Source organism: Condylostylus longicornis, unplaced genomic scaffold, assembly GCF_029603195.1.
Source record: "Condylostylus longicornis isolate FDR11 unplaced genomic scaffold, ASM2960319v2 ptg000040l, whole genome shotgun sequence".
In the NCBI taxonomy this organism is placed as follows: domain Eukaryota; kingdom Metazoa; phylum Arthropoda; class Insecta; order Diptera; family Dolichopodidae; genus Condylostylus; species Condylostylus longicornis.
The window spans coordinates 8,923,603-8,945,867 of NW_026578009.1; positions in this window are offsets into that span (position 1 = coordinate 8,923,603).

Consider the following 22,265-nt stretch of genomic DNA (forward strand, 5'->3'; position numbering starts at 1 on the left):
AAATCGTATAGCAATGAAGAAGGTCCTTATTGTGTGAAAATTTATTCAAAAACCAAAATGGAGTCAACTCGAAATGTTAATTATGAATAATTAAAAAATATGACGAGGAAATTTAATATAAAACTGATTTGAATATTAAAATAGATAACACTATTTTTCATAAATTAATTGAAGAAATATTTGCAAACAACATTATGGGCAGTAGAAACCATGTTAGCTGTTGTCACAATTAAAAATGAATTCTAAAATTCAGAAACGGAAAATGTATTCAAACAAATACCAAACATTGAATTTTTAAACACCACCAACAAATTCCATGTAAAATTAGAAACCTTTTTCAATATGGCCGAAATAATTAAGGTTAGTGAATTAGATATAAAATTTATTGAACTTGTTTTTCACCTGAATTTTAATATAATGTGGGCCGCTCCCTTTGTTATAAAACATATTCAGTTGCAGATAAAGTCTAAAAATTTGGATTTATATTAAACACGACCAAAGAATATTGAAATTCTTTGACCAAAGAAAATTTTAAAGCCCACTTTTTAAATAGAAAAATTTGCATTTACGCTGATTTTAAGATTCAAGTGAAAAAAGTTTTCTTATTGCTTAAAATGTTTTAAAAATATTTGAAATTTTAAAGCAAGAAATTATAGATTTTTAATTATTCTAAAGCACTATTAAAAAAACTTTTTGCTTTAACTGGTATTAATGAATTTAAGTTTGTGTCTGACCATTTAATTAAAATTGAGTAAAAGGTCGCCTAGGAAAATGCAAACCTTTGACTGTCGAGTTTATATTCTACTTTTTACTAAGCCAGATTTTTTTTTGCTCTACATTCATTATTTTAAATACACAGATGTTAATTTGATCGAATTAGAATTCCACTTACCTAAAATATATGCAAGAAAATTTCGAAAAATTCAAGCAGTAAATCTTGGGGTACACAAAATTAGATAAATAAAATAATTGAAGGCTAGATTTTTTTTTATTATTTAGTGTATTAGTAAATAACGATATTATTGCCTTGACGCAAGGATAGAGTCCAAATTTGAGAGGACTAGAATACAAACTTGAAGCGAACAGAATTCAAACGTGAAAAGATTTAAAATTATAGTCAAATATAAATGGTACAATGGCTATGCCGGCAGTGGTTAACTGATTTTTAATTTAACAATTTCCCTTAATTTAAGTGAAATTGGCAGTCATTAACTCTTTTAAATTAACGATTTTTTGTAACACCATTCCGGAAATTCATATATTAATATTTACTATCGCCAACAAGAGTGTGGCAATGTACTTTTTATTAGCGTTTTTTCAAAATGGTTGCAAATATCCTAAAATTAACATTACTATATCTGTAAATCTTCTCAATTTCTTCTAAAAATTAATTTTCTTAATTTAATTTTTACGGTAATAATATTGAATTGTAGTGAAAAGTGAAAAAAAAAGTTCAGGAAGCACAATTTTAATTCATTACTATTGTTATCCGCGTGCGGTATCACAACGAAAAATTTATAATCTCATACTAACATAAAAAGCTCTCATATAATAAAGAAATCATTATTAAAATTATAAATTCTGATTATACAATTAGTGACTTGAATTTCAAAAATGTTTATATGAATTTTCTCATCTTTATGTCATCTAAAGATTTGTGAAACGTGAAATCAGATACGCGTATACTGCAAGCAATGACGTCGTCGTGATTTTTTTTTTGCAAATTATTAAAGTTGATAATGCGTACAATAATACTTTTCTTTTCCGTCTTAGAAGGAAGTAGCTGTATACAAAAAAATATTTTGTTTTAATTTTTAAGATAACACGAGATAAAAAAAAGAGTTTAATGTGTGGGAGATTAAATTTTGTTTCTAATTTGACAGCTAAACTGAAGAGTCAAAATAATTTACAGCATAAAATTCGAGCTTTCTAGCATTTTTGTTTTTTTTTTTTTTGGTTTTTGTTTTACATAATTATTTTATTAATAAATTGTCAGTTGAAATTTCTTTAAATTAAATTATTCCTTTCTTTTTTAAAATTTAAAGTTGTTGAAAAAAAAAAAAATTGTTTTATTAACTTTTTAATGTTACGTCATATTTATGTTTTTGACGCTATGACGTGAATATTATTTTGATAAAAATATTAATATTGATTGATTATGAAAGACGTATTTCTTAACAAGATTCGGCTGCAATCTGTAAAACATGTATGAATTTTTTAAAGCAAGATTCGATTGCAACCAAAAAAAAAAATAAAATATATGTAACTTATATTTGAATATGTGATGCAAAAATAAGCTGCGACAAAACTACATATCTGACAAATATTAATGATGTAGAATTGAAGGTTTTAATAATATTGTTATATTTTTCTATATAATGCTAATCAACGTGCTTATGTAAATGTTAAGTAAACGACAAATAAAAGCAAGAAGAAAGCAAATCGTGCATCTAAAAATTTGAGTATACTTTACTCAAACTTCCAGAAGATTATAGTATGCATTGAAAATTTAAATCGAATCACTGAACGTTTTTAAACGATATTTGGATATTTTTTCAAATTTATTTTTTTTTTTATAAAATAGTGACCCGAAACATAAAAATAAACTATGTATTTTTTTACAATAGATTGTTGTATTAGTGCGATATATAAACAGTAATAAAATTTGTTTTAATGCCGTTTGGATGTCATAGAAATTTAAATTTTCAAAATTGTTATTATTCTTATTTATCTGTAATTAAAAATTAACGATATTAAATTATAACAAGTACCTCTCTGGAAAAGTGTACCTAAATACATTTTACTTTATTGAATTTTATTTGCCCATAAAATTTTGCATAAGTTTAGGCTGAGTTATTTCTATTAAATATCGTGTTAGCTATGTACAATAATACTGTCAATTAATTTGGTGTTTAATACAATAACTCTTAAAATAATATTATAAATAACTAAATATGAATTAAAATAAGTCCTTATTTCAAATGAAGTATACATTAAAATTAAATAAATAAAAAATAATTACTTAATTACTAATGTTTTCACTCAAAAATTTGTTTATAAATTAAAGGAAATATTTTTGTTTGAAATCAAAAATTTTAATATAATGACATTGTATGATTTATTCATAAGTGGTTTTAATCATATACGACCAACAATTTAAGCAATGATTTTAAGCCCTTTTTTTGGGGTGTAGCATTTAATTATTTGTAGATTCGATTATTATACTTAATTATTCAAAAGTGATTGAAATTTAACAATTAAGTGATGAACAATCGATAACGAAATGAAGTCTTCAATAATGTCGGAATGTTTGAAGACTTTAATAATTAAATTAACCATAATTTCCAAAAAGTTTTACACCAACAAAAAAGCATTTGAAACCGACGCATTGTATAAAAAAATGAAATTCTTGAATTGAAAGAAAGACAATTTTAATTTTTTTTTTGCTACACACTCTGCTTTTGTTTCACGTTTCGAGTGCGTATTCGATATATTTTAGAATATAGTACAGTGTGAAGGAGTTTTTAACATATATTTTGGAATATGATACATTGTAAAAAGCAGTGAAATAAATTCAAAGTAATAATGTTTAGTTAAACAGAAAAAATTAAGTCTAATTTATTCTGAGTACCGCCAAACTACTTGTAGCTTAATATATGCACATATGCTATGTGATTATGTTTTTCATTTTAAAAAATTTCCGAAGTATTAAAGAAAAACCTAAATTTAACATTTAAACACAATGCATTATAATCATATTTACACGGCAGCACCTTTTTCAATTATAGATTTGTAAAAGTACAACCGCGAGACGCCCCCAAGTCTGCAAAGACCCAACAAGACCTACGTGAGGATAATCATCTAATTCTTGCCCAACCCTATAACCTTCTTAAAACGCTTCCAGTCATAATCTCACAGAAGCTCCTTGGCCCCTCTCATTCCCTTCTTATTTCCCAACGAAAACTATGTGATCCTATTTCGCAAAAGTCCTCTGGACCAAAGATACTGAAAACGAGTTCAATGCTCTGATCGTTAATCCAGATTTCCAGAAATACCGGGAACATAACATTTAATATGTTATTTAATAATCCTTTTGCATCAAATATTGAAGGTTATTGATATTTTATTGTTAATTTTTTTTGGTATTCAAATTCATACGAAATATTATACAAAATTTATAATATTGTATATTAAGTTTGATTTTTACAGCAACCAGGGTTTTACTCTAAGATCCTTCGGTTAAAGATACAATGCCATACATCATTGGCCAGATTTATGATCTAGTAGTGCAAATTAATAAAAATTTGCAATATACAATGAGAAAGTTTAACACTTCATTGTGATAACTTTAGCATGGGTCTCCACACTTTTAATTATTTTGTTGTAAGTGTAATCCCTTTTGTTACTTTTTTGTGCTTTTCTAATAATATGCCTAATAATAATTCAAAATTATTCATTAAATTTCACTTCAAATTTCATTAATCTATACATTAAGTACAGTAGTATTTAATACAAAATCACAGGTGCACAATGAAGTGCTAATATCAATGTGTAACACACAATTATTTTCATCAGTCAATGATTTATTCAATGTCTAAATATTTTAACAGCTGACATCAAAGGTTTTGGAATACTTTTTTTTCTACAATTTAAATTACATAGTTTTGTAATTACATTAACCTGCCTACAATAGTTTATTAGATAATTTCAAATGTAAACCTGATCTTTAAAAAGTATTTATAAAAATCTAATTAAATGTTTGTATTTAATGGATATCGATTTAAAAATAACATTCGATCTGTTAACATTCAGTATATTCAATAGAGAAAATATTAAAAATGAAATTTATAGTTAGTGGAAAATTTCACTTTAAATATTTTTGGAATTTTAATTATTTTCAATTAGTAAAATCCATTCAGTGATCATCTTAAAATAATGTAGATATTGAGTGTTAAATTTTTTTTAACACATTATTTTTACCTTCACGAAGGTGCAGGCTATAAAAATGATGAATATTAAAAAATAAAAAATATTAAAGTTAGATTCATGAAACTTAGTAGGCGTGTGTCCAATTTGAGGTCAGATATAACACTGAAGTTTTCGGTGGAATGGCTTAACAGATTGGGGTAGCTGCCATAGAGCTGCAAATGCTAATTTAATAATAGAGTTGAAAAAAATTAAAACGATTCATTAAACTCGGTAGTTGTGTGTTCAATTTTAGGTCAGATATAACCTTAAAGTTTTGGTGGAATGGCTTGACAAGTTCGGGTAGCTGTTATACAACTCCAAAAAAATTTTTTAAATTTTTGAAAAAATGTCTAAAGTTTTGGGGGATAAGCCATAGAGCTGCAAAAGCCTGTGTGCACTTATAGATCAGACATAATTTCTGTGAAGTTTCTATTGAGCGGATTGACAGGTTCGAATAATTGCTATTTAACAATGAAAGCTAATTCTAGATATTTCAAAAACAAATTTTTAAACTCAGATTGTTAAAGTGCAGGATATAATTCGGTCGACTGAAACGTTTTTGCTTGTTATTACTAAGTTTCGCATTTTTCTTATCAATTAAAATTAGACTACTGTCTCGCTTCACCAGTCTTAATTTTATGATTTTTAAATACTTTTTATATTTACTTATTTATTAAATTACTTCTATTTGAAAAATTGTGTTATTTTTGTTAAGAAAGGTTCGAGTTGTATACTAAATTTCGGCGTTGTCTTGAGCGGAAATTTTCCTTTATTTCAAATTTAATTTAAGAATATCATTGAATTTGGCTTAATGTGAAAAATTGTCTTCTTGACTATTCATTACAAATTTTCTATTGAGACAAATTGTGTGAAGTATATAGATAACTATCGTATATGGCAATAGACAAATTTATTGTTCTGTAATACTGTAAAGTTTAATGAGTGAAATTTTAAATTGACAACTTATTGGCTTCAATTCAAAAAAATTTGATGAATTTGCGAATGGATTAAGTGTAAATTTCTCAAATTTTTGAATCAATAAAAACAAAAATTGAATTCAACCCGAAGAATAGTTGAAAATTTTGCGTTTAGCTTTTAATATCATTCAGTAGTAAACAAATGAGCATTTATAGCAAAAAAAATTTATCAATATTCTAATTCACGTTGATCTTCTAACAAAAAATCAGTAAATAATTAATTAGTAAATATCCCAACAGAATAGAAAACTTCATGTATACGCAAATATTTCATTTAAGTTTCCATTTTATCAATTAAAATTTGGTGTTTATTCATTAATTCTTCAATTGAATATGAATAAAATAAAGAGTTGACCATTTCCAATAATTTTTCTGCAATTTATAATAATTTTTCTGCAATTTATAATAACCTATGAGCATATACATACATTCATACATACAGTCAAAATTGATTGATTAATGCCTGCTTATTTGAACGAACATCAATAGAATATTTTACATACATACAGCACTATTGAGTTTACATTCTTTTGTTTATAGATATGTTTTAGAAGGCAACATGTTCTCTTTAGCACATTTCCATTTGAAAAATTTTATTTGCAAATTTATGTCGTCAGTTCGTGCATCTCTTTATATAACCTCTATAGCTTTTAAGACAGGAAATCGAAATTTTATGTCCAAACACATGTTAATGGGAAAACCGTTGAAGAAAATCTTGTAGCAACTCCTCCATTTTAATAATTAAGGCGCTTTAAGGTTCTAAAAATACCGTTTTTTTATTATTTTGTTGTGTTTAAAACCGGTTTTTAACCATTATATTAGACAATTTCTTTAACCTAATTTTTATAAAATGTTTAACATTATTTTTGTGTTGCATGGAAAATTAAGGAACAGACATTACATAAATAATTTACTTCCTTAAAATGACGGAAGAATTTGTTTTGGTAATATCTACTCTCGCCCGAAATTTTAATAATATTACACACTATTTCGCAATATTCGCAATATTTCAATTTTGAGCAAGTCATGTCTGCAAAACAATTAGCTTTATCAAATTTCTGTAAGTTAGTGTTTACACATCAAGCAAAGTTTCACGAATTTATTTGATTGGATGGAAATTTGATGAAAATTTGATGTGTAAACGTCCAATCACAATAAGCAAAATCGAATTCGATTTGTTGGAAAAAATTCTTCATGTCTAATTCTTATCAAACTTTTTTGGCAGAAATAAAACAAATAATATGGCGACAACAAGTTTTCTTTGTTATGTACTCTTTGATTAGCTGTTTTTGTGATGTGCTGTTTACTGTGCTGAGTAATGTTCAGTATTTTAAAATTTATTTTTTTATAAAGTTTATCTATTTCTGTAAGCAATATTGCTGAAAAGTAATTTAACATTAAATTATTTTTCCGTTAGTTTAATTTATTAATTTCTCCTCAAATTTTAGTATATTTATTTTTCGTTTGTTTTTCCTTTGTAAACAAATCACTCACACTTTGACCTATACATAGCCATACATATATCGATTTCACTAAGAAAAGAGAATAGATGTAGTTGGCCGTGTCAATTCCGTGATACCCGTGCGAATAAATGATTTTAAATATCGGAGATAATTGACATACAGTTTCATACAACCTCTTATTTTTTTTTATAATGGTCTTGTGTTATTTGATACATATGTGGTAGTTATTATATGAATCCATACAATCTAAAAGAGTTCTACTGAAAATAATGAATATATGTTCGTACGGGTATTAAAATTTAATTTGACAGCATGTTTGATCAAATAAAGTTTGATGTGTAAGCAAAATTTCTTATCCAATTTCATGGTTGTCAAATATTAATCGTCAAATTTTGTTTGATAAAAGGAAATAAATTATGCTAATATTCAAAGTACACAATTAACCATCAAATTTAAACATAAATCAGTCACTTTGTTACTATTCCTATCCCACAAGTATGTGACAGTTATGAGATATCAACTTATATTTTGTTAATTAATATTGTGGATGTTAGTCAAGAAATCTCTGTATATATATATATTCTTATAACAAACATCTACTTAAATTATAAGTGAAAATTTATTTCAAAGCAAAACTATGCATTTAGTAAGCTTTTCAGATTGATTTCCTTTAACAATTAACAAATAATTTTTTTTGTATTTCTGATGACGCACATAATCATACATATCTATTCGTATATGTATATTATATAGCGAAATTTCAATATATGTACGTTAAATGCCATTTAGGATAGGCATGATTAACTCCTCTTCAGTTATTATTACTATAATTTATATTATTATAAATTACAGTAGCAAATATTAAATTATATATGAGCAGAATATAATTGAATTTTACAATGTAAATCAAAATTGCACAATAGTTTAACAATTTATGATTGTTTAATGCTGCATTCATTTTAATTCAACATATTTGATTTTGTGGAAAAAATGCTTATAGATTCAAATAAAATTACAAATTTTTTTTAACTTCGTTTCGTGTTTGTTTGTTCAGAACTCAGACATATTTGATTTTTTTAAAAACTTTTAAATTCTAATAGCTCAATTTTCAGCTGGTCTACCGAGCGTTGGAAAGGTTTGTTTGAAAGGTCTCGATAACTCTGGGCCCTAAATAGCCTTTCAAGGCCCTAATTTGCTAAAAGAAACTAAAGGCTCCTAAATGTAGATGTTGGGTACCGTTTTTCAATACCCCTATACAAACTGATTCTACTAGGGTCTAGACTTCAAAATAGGTCCAAGAAAGCGAAAACCGTCTATGTGCAGTTGACGGGTACCAATTGACAATTAACAGAAAAAATGAAGAGTGACAGGTGACATTTGACTTGTGACATTAGACAGCTTGCAGTTGCAGTCGACAGCTGACAGATAACAGAACAACTGACAGGTGACAGCTGGCATATGACAAGTGACATGGGGCAGCTGATAGATGACAGATGATAAATGACAGCTGAAAGGTGACAGTTGACAGTTGACAGCTGATAAATGACAGATTACATTTGACAGATGACAGTTGCCATTTGACAGGTGACAAATGACAGTTGTAGGATGACAGTCGACAGCTGAAAGGTGACAGCTGACAGGTTGCAGATGACGTTTGACCTTTAACAGGTGACAGTTGACAGAAGGCATTTGACATGTGGCAGATAATAAGTGACAGATGACATATGCGGTGTATCAGGTAATAGGGGACAGGTGACAGAGGACAGTTGACATTTGACAGGTGACAGCTAACATTTGATAGTAGTTTGGTCAGTAGTGTGTAACTAGTTTCAACAAAATCAGCCAAAAAAGAAACTATCTCATAAACCGCTTGGGAGAGAGGTCTGTTGCAGAAGAATGTTAGATCAACATTCTGGCATACGTCAATTCACTACTATAGACTACAATGTATATTATATGTATGTATGTATATAATTATAGAATTTTTTTTATAAAGGTAGGATCAAAATTTGAAGATTTCACTGAAATTGTTGAGATTACAAATTTAAAGTACATTTTGAAACAAAAGAGTTCACATAAGCCGATGTTAATAACAAATTTTAAATTCAAGTTAATTTTGTAATTTTAAAGCTTAATCATATAACAAAATTATTTAACATCTATATACATAATAAAAGCACGTTAAGTTAATGATATCGATAATTCACCAACCTTCATTTTAATTATTTTCTGTAATATTAAAAAAAATATGTATGTATGTGTCACAACGTCAGTAAAGGTACAAAAATCTCATGATATCATAAAATTTCACTATAGATAACAAAATTTTATAATTCATCATATTTCACTTAAAACAAATATCAAGTATATAGGAAATTAAAAATGAAACTTTCAGGAAAAAGAAATGGCCAAAAAAAAACGTGAAATAAAATTACATCCTACAACTATGCTTCAAACATGACATTAAACCTCATCTCATTTAATCATTATAAAGCGTAACTGAACCTATATACTTCACTGTCATATCGCAGATTATCTAATATTTTAAATTAAAAAAAAAATTTTTTTAATGTTTTTATTTATATTATGCCTCTGTTATATATGTACATAGGATATGGAATACCATTTGTAGTATAATATTGAAGGGTATTGTATGTATGTATGTAAGTATGTATATATGCTTGTATAATTAATAATTGAAAAATCTTATACAATAATAAAAATTGTTGTAGTAAAGAGTTTTTATTTAAAATTGGAATTCTGCATATTATATTTGATTTTGGTGGATTTATTTACTTGATTAATTATATTTGAAATAGTTATAATTTGAATAAAAGCTATAAATTTTTTGTTCTCTTTGAGTTCAAATATGTAGTAAACGGTTTTGTCACACAATTCAGCAATTCACACTTATTATAATTACTTCATTTATAGTGTAATAAATATTGAAATATTTTTAAAAAGTTTTCCACTTTGAATTTTGCACCATGAGTTTTTAACGTCGTACCCCCAAATTTTCAATGCAAATCGTAAAATTTCAAGAAAATTAAAAAAGAAATCATATAATATATTAAAATGTAGATAATTATTGTTCAATAATTAAAGGATTGCTTTTGATTATATTAGCTTATGAAATATATTTTGTATACCTTTGTATAAATGTAAAAATAACTAACTTATGCACAAGCATATTTATGAGTTGCTAAAATTTACAATACATACACAGTTAATCATTACTATTTAACTTGTAATTTAAATAAAACCAACATAAAATTCTAAATTGAATTTATTATTTATTTTTAATACGAAAAAAAAAAATCTTTAATAACATGATATTAAAATTTTTTAATAATATCTTATGTAAAATATGCAATTCTATAATTAAATTAAAAATAAATTCAATTTGCAAAAATTTAAATCGAATTTTTTCTTACATAGTCCATGGTATAAATTATATACCATAGATTACATAAATTTTTAATAAAATTTAAAAATCACGAAAAAAGGTCTTTAAACTTTTGGAATTTTTAACGCCATCCTAGTAATTAATAGGTCGACAAGTAGATTGTTATAAAATATGAAATTTCTTTATTTTTCCTTTTATAATTTTGGTTTTTTTATTCGGCATTTTAATATCTTTTCTATTTAACCCTTTTTATTTACCTTTATGAAATTAATCTAGTATAATCTCATAACTTGCTAATTTTTTTTTTTTTTATATATAAAAAGGAGTACTTATAGTTTTTAATAAACGAAATTTTTATCTTTAATTTAATAAGAGTAGTTGTTATTCAAATGCAAGTATGTATTGCAATTCGTGGTTCGTATGCAAAAAATTTTATGTACCTAAATATTTCCGAATGAGTACAAAATGTAAGGAAATTTTTGAATTTAAGCACATTTTGTTTGAAATTTTATAGAATGTATTGAAAAATTATTTTATTAAACATGGGCTATAGGAGGAACCTTATTTTCTTATGTTCTCTTATGTCACAGTCTAAAATCCGATTCTTTGTAAATCACAATGCGAATTGTTGAACACAAATGAAATATAAAATTGAAATATAAAATTTTTTTAAAAAGAACAAATGCCTTTGATTTCTGTCAATTCAATAAAATTTTAGTATTAAATAATTTGATACAAAAGTTGATTTTAAATAGGTATGTAACTTTGCCATTAAAAATTTTTTAAGGCACAACGGTAGGCCGCATCTAAGCGGATTAAGCATGCGCGATAGGAATTCTCAATTTACTTACTCTCTTGTTAATGGTCTCTGATGAGTAGAAATTGTAATATGATCACACAATTATTCAACAATTATTAGTTACACCAGTATTTAGTAAAATAAGCACAGTGAAATACTAATATGCTCGAACAATAATTAGATTTTAGCATATTTTACAAAATATCAAATAAAATTCAGAAATTTGATTGGTAGATGCGGTAACAAAAAAAAAATTGTAATTTTCTTATCTTTGAAATTAAAGTCATACCTCATTTACACTTTTCTATTATCAACATAACACAAGTATTTTATATATATAATAAAAAATATTATGGTAAAAAGTCACGAGTATGAGATTAACATAACACAGACATAATAAAATAATAAAAAAAATACAAAAGATGAAATGAATTTTCACTACTGAATTTCCTTTTTTTTTCTGAATAATAATTGTACAAAATACACTACAAATAATTTATTTTATGGTTATTTTATGTAAAAAAATTAAATAATGCCGCGTATCGAATTCCTGCCGAATTTATATTATTTCTTTTATAATTCTTTTTCTTTATAATCGCAATTGGCATTAGATTATCTCTTTTTACATTTTTCATTCATTTTCCATTAACATTTCTTTCTTAACAAAGTGTGGTGAATTATGAATTAAAAAGAAGGTGATTAAAGGAAGATTGTCAAAGTGAAAATAATAAATGATCAAATTGTCATTATTAATACCGTTATTACTAAGTAGTAGTATTGAGAAAAATAATAAGAATGTATGCAACGCCTTCAAAAATCTTTCTTTCGTTTTTAGCACTTTTGTAAAAAAAAATGTGCATAACAAGATTGAAAAAAAATGTTTATTATTTGCAGTCTGCCCTTCCGTCCATCTGTCCTTTCACCTGTCTTTTTGTTCGTGTGTCGGCTAAACAAAACTTAAAGACTACACCATCTAAGAAAGAACACTGAGATTTTAAATAAAACTGCCTATAGAAGAAAATTACCCACTTTTTATTCTCTAAAAGTTGTAGCGTAAAGTACTAAAAATTCCATGTTGGCCATTTATCGTAACTGAATCAAAAACTTTTTTTGAATTCTGCCAACGCACAAAAATATGGTAACTGCCTTTTGTCATAAGACTATTGTATATAGTCTAACAATTATTTTAACGCTTTTTTTAATATTTATTCTTTACAAAATTATCAGAGGAGATCCGTAACACTTCACTCTTTGGACTGATACTTAAATTTCAAATAAGATATAAATCACTATAAAAATCCCTCCAGACTTTTCAGTTTACCGGTTTGTTAAAAATGATATATATGTACATAAGTATATAAACTTTATCCGAAAAATTTCAATATTTTTTATTGCACAAAATAGCTATGCGACAAACAGCATTTCCATTTGTTCAAGTGAAAAGTGCTATTTTGCAAACTATTGAGTTGATTTCAATTTATTGGTTTTACATTTTTGCAAAATTAATTAATATATTTGACAACTTTAAAAGTTATTTTAAATGACAGTGGGTGCAATATAACGTACGTTATTGTTCAATATGTAAAATATGTGTGAGTACAATGCTATGAATTTCCGGACAATGAATTCAGAATTCAGAAATTTTAATATAATTTTAAAATTTCGGTAAAACAATAGAGATTTTATAACTTAAATCATCTTAAGTAACAAAAAGAAGTGAAATTTAGAGAATAGGCTTTGCAATTAACAGGTTTGTTTTTGTGAACATGACATATTTAAAAAGAAGCGTAGCCCGCACCGAGAGGTTCAAGTTATAGAATTTTCGATGAATGTTTAAGAATTTATTTATCTATTTATACGCCATACATTAGGTATGTTTTTATAGAGTTGCTTAATTAAAGCAAAATTTCAAACAAGCTTGGAAGTTACGTTCGTGATAGAATACTTATTTAATTAAAATTTTTCGCTGTACTATAATTTATGCCTTAATTCAAATATTAAAGGATTTAATTTGAATACCTCATTTTGCTTTTGAATATCAAAAAAATCTGAAGTTAATCTTGTAATTTAATAATGAAAATGATTATACATTTCATTAACAATTTTCAATCAGTTTTAATCAATGAGAAGTCAAAGTCTTATAATACTGTTTCAGAAATATGATGTTACGATTTACATTACTTATTAAATTTATAAATTTTGTTTAAATTTTGAAATTTAATTTGAATTAATTTTAAATTAAAAGTTAAAATTTACTTGTCGTCTATCTTATTTACTTGTCTAAGCAATTAATATGCTTATTATGCATAGAAAATTCGCTAAGAATTATATATGTATAACGAAAATATCATACATTTCATGATCTTATGCGTGGCGGCACCGGAAAAACTTGCGAATTTCTCAAAGATATACAAAAACAATTTTGCTAATGAAATTCAAAGACTAAAATTGGTTGAAAGTCGAATATAATTGTTAAGATCGTATTAAAAATTTTTGTTTTCAATATTAAAAAAACTTACCTTGAAAACTTGTAGATATGATGAACAATAATCCAAATATTACGAGACATAAAGCAGTTGACAATTTTATTATCTACTCTTTTATTTTTTATTATCTGCATATACCTGATTAAGTGTACATCTCGTATAATATTTCACTTCTCTGCATTCCTTTCATGAAATTGATTCAAGCTGAACTTTGTGCAGGTTATCATATCACTCAACATAATGTAACTGCAATCTCCCGTTTTCTGATTGGCAGAATCTATTTATAATCTACACATATTTGTAATTTCAACCGTTTAGTCTTCTGCTATTCTTAATATTATAACAAGAATTGCTATTAAATTCTTATTTGTCTCCAAAGTTCCAGTTATAAGTTCCAGAATCTTACTTAACAATGTTTATGATTTTATTATTATTTGGACATCAATTCTTCAATTATTTGGGCACAGTGAACACAAAATAATTTTATTTGTTACTTATTTATAAACTATATTCAAATAACCAAAAAAAAGTACAAAATTATATTAAATTTTGTTTTCAAAAATTCTCAATTTAAAATGACATTTTTGAATATGACAGTAATTTAAAAAAAAAATCTAGTTAAGATTAGTGTTGGGACATTTTGTTGAGTAAATGGATTTTGGCAAATTTAAAAAATTTTGTCATTTCAGGGTAGTTGAAATTTGAAAATAATTATTTGTTTTATTTAATTTATAACATGTATGTAGGTATGAAAAATATTAAACCAACTTGAAAAAATTAATAATAGAGCTCAATCTTAATATGGGAAATAAGAAATAGCAAAGTGACAATTGTTAAATAAAATAGGTAAAATACATTACATATTATCACACAGTGAAGGCATAATCGCTCTCAAAAAATACATGCAACGAGATAGCAAATATCCCAATTACGAAGGGTTATTATTATGAAGGTTTATTTCCTAATTTTGAAGGTGAATATTTCAATACCTCACGTCTCAATATTGAACATAATTACATCACAACTGCGTTTGATTGCTTTGTCTTTTTTCAAACATTTTATGCGTTAAACTTTTTTCTGTCTATAAAAATGAAATATTTAGAATTTATTTTTCAAAAATTTTTCAATGAGTTTTAAATTTTATTATGCAAAAAATGCGCTTGGCGTGATTTTAAAAAGTTCAATTAAAAAATTAAATTTATTATGCCAAATTAGGCCAATAAAAATGCTAATATCCCAACACTGGTTAGGATTTATTAAAAAAAAAAGAAACAACATTTATTTATGTTTAGGTTAGGTAGTACTTCTCTCTGTTATGTTCGTTATGTGTTGTATTTAGTGCTCCCGTTGATTGTTCAGTGACACCTTTGTGCAAAAATTTGCACTTTTTTTGTTAACCTCAAAAAAAATTTATGCTATTATATTTACCTAACAAGTATGTATTACAAAAGTAATTTTTGGAATTCTTACAAAAAAGTTTTCAGAAGAATATCAACATAAGCGACGCGTTATATTTCGTTTTAATACTGCATTGTTTAAACGATTTGTATTTTGTTTATGACTTATGACTTATGAGTTTTCAACAAAAATATTGAGTCTCAAATTGTTATTTGACAGTTTTGATTTGAATTTTGATTTAATTTAAATATGTACCTGACGCTGGCTGATTGACTTTCCAAAACTAAAGTTTGTTTCTTTCATAAATATGAAAGGACAAAGTAAATTGTAACTTTACGAGATAGAATGTTTTTCAAAAATTTTTAAGTTTTCATAGTCAGATTTTTGAAATAAATTAAGTAAAATTTCAAAAAAAACTAAAAAAAATTTGACATTCTATACTGAAAATAACAAAACTTTTGAAGAATATCCTATCGCGTCTCGTCCTATCGAGAAGAATATCCTATCGTGATAATCTTTGAATAATTTTTTGAAAATAAAAATTTTTTGAAAATAAAAATTTTCTGAAAATAATTGCATTATTTTTTCTTGCAAACAAAATAAAAAAAATAATAATATTTTATTGAGTCCGGCTTAATTTCACAAAGTCATTACAAAAGTAAAATTTTGCACTTTTTTTTTTGTTGTGGAAATTGCCCTTTTTTTCCACCTTTTAAAATTTCCCAACGGGAGCACTGGTTGTGTTGTGTTAGTCTTACACTTACCATAGTGAGTAGAGAATAGAGATTGAAGACTACTGAACAACGTCATTTTTAGTACTTATTTCACACTCGTAATATAATAAAGTATTTTTAACCTGATTTTTATAATACGATTACATTACAAAAACATTTTAATATTTTGCGTATTACATAATAAATTGTATAAGTATTAATTGTATAATTAAAAATGGAGTGCAACCAAATTGCTACTTTTTGCTTTTATTATTGTGTAGTTTTCAATTCAAATTTTTCTTCTTGTAATAAAAAAAACAAATACATATGTAATTGTGATGAAAGGCTCAAATTTCAACTAAAAAATATTTCAATTTCAAAAAATAAAAAATATTTTTTCTAGTTGATTCATTACATAAAAAAAAGCTATAAACCATGGTTTTTCATATTTAATTTTTTCCTCATCATCAGGGTATATAAAAGGTATGCATCAACGATAAGATTTTCCCTGAAAGGTTTAACGTGAGCAAATTTACGATACATTTTCAAATTTTTATTATTTGTTTTATTTTTTTTCTAAAGAATCGTTTAACAATTTGATGAAAAATTTCTTGTTAACGAACAACAAAACTTTTGTATAAGAAATTTTACAATCGTAAAAATAAATGTTTTTTAATAGAAACGAAAAAAAAAAACTCCCACAAAAAATATAAGAACAATAATAGTTAAAGTGTACTACTATAATAATGATAATAGTTATTATTGTAATGTAGCAATAAAGTTATCTACTTAGTTTAAATGAAATAAGAAGCACATCAGTTAATTCAACTATTCTACAGAGTGGTGATTTAAAAGTTTTTGTGCGGATATTTTGAAAAATATTTAAGGAAATACCCACATGTACATGTAAGTCCCACATTTTTTTTTTGTGAGTGATTAAATGCATATTTACTGCCAGAGTTTGTGTTCTGCCAAAGCTTGTATATGGTTTTGATCAAAGTCGAATTCTTAGAAAAACACATTGAGTTTGGGTAAGAAAATTTTTCACAATATTTTAATAATGGTTATTATACAGCACGAACCCTGCTTAATTCGGCCCATCCATCAATCGGTTCGGGAAATTTCTAAGATAATGTAGTCATATCTAAAAAAAAAAGTAAAGCAGAGACTTACTGAACGTTATAGAAACGAGTGTGATAATTTATACCCAACAATGAGAGAGTCATGCTTGAACAAGTTCTTACAGTAGCTGCCACCATATATTAAAAATAATAATTTAAAAACTAAAAAAGCTAAAATATTACATAAAAGAGTTCAGTAACAGGACCACTATTGCGACAATATTTAGTTTTGGTTTCATATAGGTACTTAAGATAGCATATAAAATTAGTACCTCACATACCTCTAAAATTTTAAAGTTATACAGTGCCTGAATTTTAGTAAAAGTGTAGAACAAATTTTGTAACTTATCATAAATTTCTTAGAAAATTTTCGTGCGGTAATTCACAGAATTTAGACGCTCAACTCTCTATTTTCTCCTTTTCAATTAAAAGAACCTCTTCGCAGAGAGTCAAAGACTTGACGTTCATGCCAATGACGTCTTTCCCCTGATTTTGTAAAAATCAGGTGAAATTTCAAAATTAAAATGTTTTCTTTGTTATTCATTTCGCCACATATTAAAATTACTTATGAAATTTTAAGAAATACAAAAGAAAAGGCAAAAATAATAAACAGTTACTTTGCAACCCATATTGGATTTTGTGATGCATACGCCATATTGCGTCGGAACTCATAATTAACGTTAGTTGTACGCATTTAATATACTGCGAAAAGGCTGTTTATGAATTTGGTTTTAAATAGTCTCATAAGAAGTGCACGAAAATGTTGTAGATGTTAAAAAATTAAAACAGAATATTTTTTCTCATAAAGGATTTAAGATTTGCTTTCATATTACTATTTAAATTATAAATTATTTTCTGTATAAGGCAAACAATTAAAAAATTATAAGCCACCCTGCATATGTTCCACATATTTTAAATGAATTTATTTGTATATGCAAAAAAATTTATTGTACTTATTTTCAAAAAAAAAAAAATTGTTTTTTATTCAACTTTAAAGGTACAAAAAATATTTCAGTTTATTTTTTATGAACTTTTATGAATTTATGTACTCATATCTCAAAAGGAGAAAAACGAAAAAAAAATCCATTAAAAAATGGGAAATTTTTTTTTGTATTTCCGTAATTGGTTTGTCAAAAAATATGAAAAACAAAAATTTTTCATTAGATATGGTTAATCTACACAATTATATAAGAATACGTACAGATACACAAATACCTAAGTACTATGAGATATGAAAAATTCTGTCTTAATATTTTTTCTTATACACATTTTAGTTTCAATATGCCCGTTAAAGAGAAGTTATTCAATACTTGAGTAACAAATACAATATAACAAAAAAAAAATAATAAAAATATTTAACAGATATTTAAAAGATATCACAGTTAAATAATCTTATTACATTTAATTCACAGCTAAATGAAAATATTAAAACATGTCGAAAGTCTTAACATAATGTCGGAAACAATTATATTAAGTAATTAAATGAAATTTTTTAAGTTTCAATTGAATTTTCGGAAAGTTCTCGTAAAAGTAAATGAATGTATAAAAAAATTGCTAAATTTATAAATATTAAGTGACCCGACCTTGTGATTTTGGTTTTTCTTTGTACTTTATATATATACGACGACACTGAGCTTTTGATTCATATTACAATGCAAGTCAAAGGAAATTTGACATAGTTTTAGTTGGTTTTATTGGCGTTGAGTCATAGTCTATAAGAGTATTAAACGCAGGATAATGCTATTTGATAGGATCTAGTATCTTCTAAAATTAACGCGATTCGGCCGTACTATCACAACCATCCTATGGTTCTATCATTGTGTGTTCTATCCAAGTCATCTTTTTTAAGATATAATTTTATCAAACTTTCAAATTCATATAAAAACTCTAATTTTCTGATATTCTCTTTCAATCAAATATACTATTTAATTTAATGGCGAATTTGCAATCAATACGCAACTTAAAGTGTTCTCTACATCTATTGTTGCTATCAAAAGAAATGTTATTGAGCAAGTAAATGTCATCTTAAATTTAATTTGGTAGTGTACGTATGTATAATGTCAAGAAATAAGTCAATTGACGCTAACATAACTGTCAAATTGATTGAATTTTTTTTTAAGAAATTAAAATTTTTTCATGATATTTTTATATAGTTATTACCGACCGCATTGCATACAATAAGGGAACGCACTGCTCTATAGTAGGGAAGCATAAATAAATTTTTTAAATATTTAATATATAAATTTGGAGTGTTAAAACAATGATAGCACATCAATTTTTTAAATTAGAACATATAAATTTTTTGGAACGATCAAGGCTCGGAAACTAAAAACTGATGGCGAATTTTACATTTTTTACCATATTTACAGAATGGATTGGTGAAATTTCTTGAAATTGATATTTGAGCGCTGGTTGTTACCGAAACTAATTGACGGTCTTTTAAGGTAATTCGGATGGCACATTTTGTAATGAACAGGGATCGGAAACCAAACTGAAGCCGATTTTACATTTTTTACCATATCTTGATTGAATTTCATGAAATTTGATATTTGAGCTTTGGTTTTTACCGAAATTAATACGGGAATTCGAATGGCACTTCAGGGAATTCGAATATGTTAACTAAGGGCTTACTAACGCCCTAAAAATTGGAAAAAATGTTTAAAAGGCATTTTTATAATCTTTTGTAACACTTTCACTTAACTAGATATACATTGCGGTCGGTTATGTGCTGATCACATCAGATTTTTTTTTTAGATTATTTTAGTTTAAAATAACGGGTATTGAAATGTTTTTTTCGGGTGGAAATTAATTTGACATTTTAGTAGGCTTAGTAAATATTAAAGTTTTAGTAACTCATATTTTTGCTTATTATCGTTAATAAACAAAAACAAATTAAAATAAGAAAATGAATAATAAATTATTTTAAAAATGCCAATGATGTACCAATGTACTAAAAAATAAACTAGAAAAAATCTACTAGAAATAAACCTATGATAATTCTGTACTATAAATTTAAGTTTCTTAATATTCACTGTATATTTTTACAGTGAAGTATTTTTTCGTACTTTAAAGTTAAGTTTTGGTATTTACTTGCTGTATATTTTTTAGGTTAGTCTCAATTTATCTCAATTTTATCCTCAAAATTTTAAAAAGTCGATTCTACCAAACAAAGATCGGAATCGGGACTTTACTGCATGACAATAATTTTCTTTCTCAGATACCTTTTTAATCATGTAATTCTGGAAACTATTGCTTAAACCATTTTTACTTTTACTTTTTAACTTTTTAAAAAAATACTTTTTTATTAGTGTAACTCTTTAGCCCCTTGGGGTTTAACTTTTATGAATTTTTTGGGTATTAAATTAAAAATAAAAGGTAGCTGCCTCAATTGAGTCCCTAATTTCCAAATGAAACTTGATAAAAGGTGATGGTAATCCCACCTCTTTTTTAAATTTTTCTTAATTATATATTTGGTTTTTATTATTAAATTATATATCTTTTATTTAACTCAAATAAAACCAAATATGTGAAAGCCATTTTATTTTTAAACATTTTAAGCCACAAGATTTTTCAAGCCAACCAAGGTCATTTCTGCTACAAATTATGTACATTGTAAATTTAAACCATGTGATTAAAATTTTTGTGTTTCTAAAATTTTATTGCAATTATTCAAAAATCTTGTTCGAAATATTTGTAATTTTTTTTTTGTGTTACGTAATTATTTTCGAATCTTATTAAAAGTGTGAATTGTAATCGTTTTACAATCCTTTTGTTTTTCTTAAAACAATAATTTTTTTTTGTTTTATTTTCTTGTTGTTTTTCTTTTTTTCATAGATTATTATATTTTATTAAAATTTGCAGAAAAAAACAAACGTTTATTTCCTTCTCTTTATACTAAAATTCTACTTCCCAGAAATTAAAAAATTATTTTTACAATGATTTTTCAATAATTTTCCCACAACATTAATATACAACCACTTTTGTCTTTATATAAACTAACAAGCGCCATAAATACATCTGCCTTTAGTCAAAAAAAAAAAAATACAAAAAATGATAGAAATAAAAAGAAAAAATGGCGATTTTTCAAATTTAAAACAAACAAATTTTAGGGAAAAATGACAAAAACAAAAGTATAAAATGATCACTGACGATAATCGGTCCATACGATTAGTAAACTCACATAGAGTATTTGCAATTCCTCTTGCTGTCGTAATTAGTAATATTATCGAAAATGCTCGATGATGGCAAATAAGAATAAAGACTTATGTATATGCAATGCGGAACTCACATAAAACTGGAAATATAAGAAATTTCAGACTGGTGAGCATTAACAGGGGAATAAGCAAATTTTGAAGGAAAAAGAAGCTTATATTCAGTAAAGAAGATTTTTATGCGAGTCAGCTTTATTTCTCAGTCAAAAGATGCATTTAGATCATAAAAGGATAAGTTATCAGACAAATTTCGAAAATTACTGTATTTTACAACATTTTTTCTGTTACTTTGTTTACATAAGCTTTTTTCAATAATAATTGCAATAACAAAGATTCAGATTATGCATAGACTATGCATAAATACGATGAATTTTTAAAATTGTGGATAATACGGGAAAAATAAAACTAAACCTTCACATTTCGAATTTTTCAAATTCTGTATTTTTCAAATTTTTCGCAGAACTCTCTGGTCTTTAAAGTAAAGAACAAAAAGGATTTTTAAAAATTTTAAGGATAAAAAAATCCAACTTTCACTAGAGGCCGAAATAATTTACAAAATCTCGCGATATCTAACATTTGAGTTCTGCTTGTCAAATAAAATAACTAGGCAAATCGAGTATTAACAACTAAATTTACATTTTTGGGATTCAATTCTGTGTTATCATATCTAAGAGATATCTAGCATTAAATTTTACTAAAAGTTAATTTTTATGCAATTTCTTA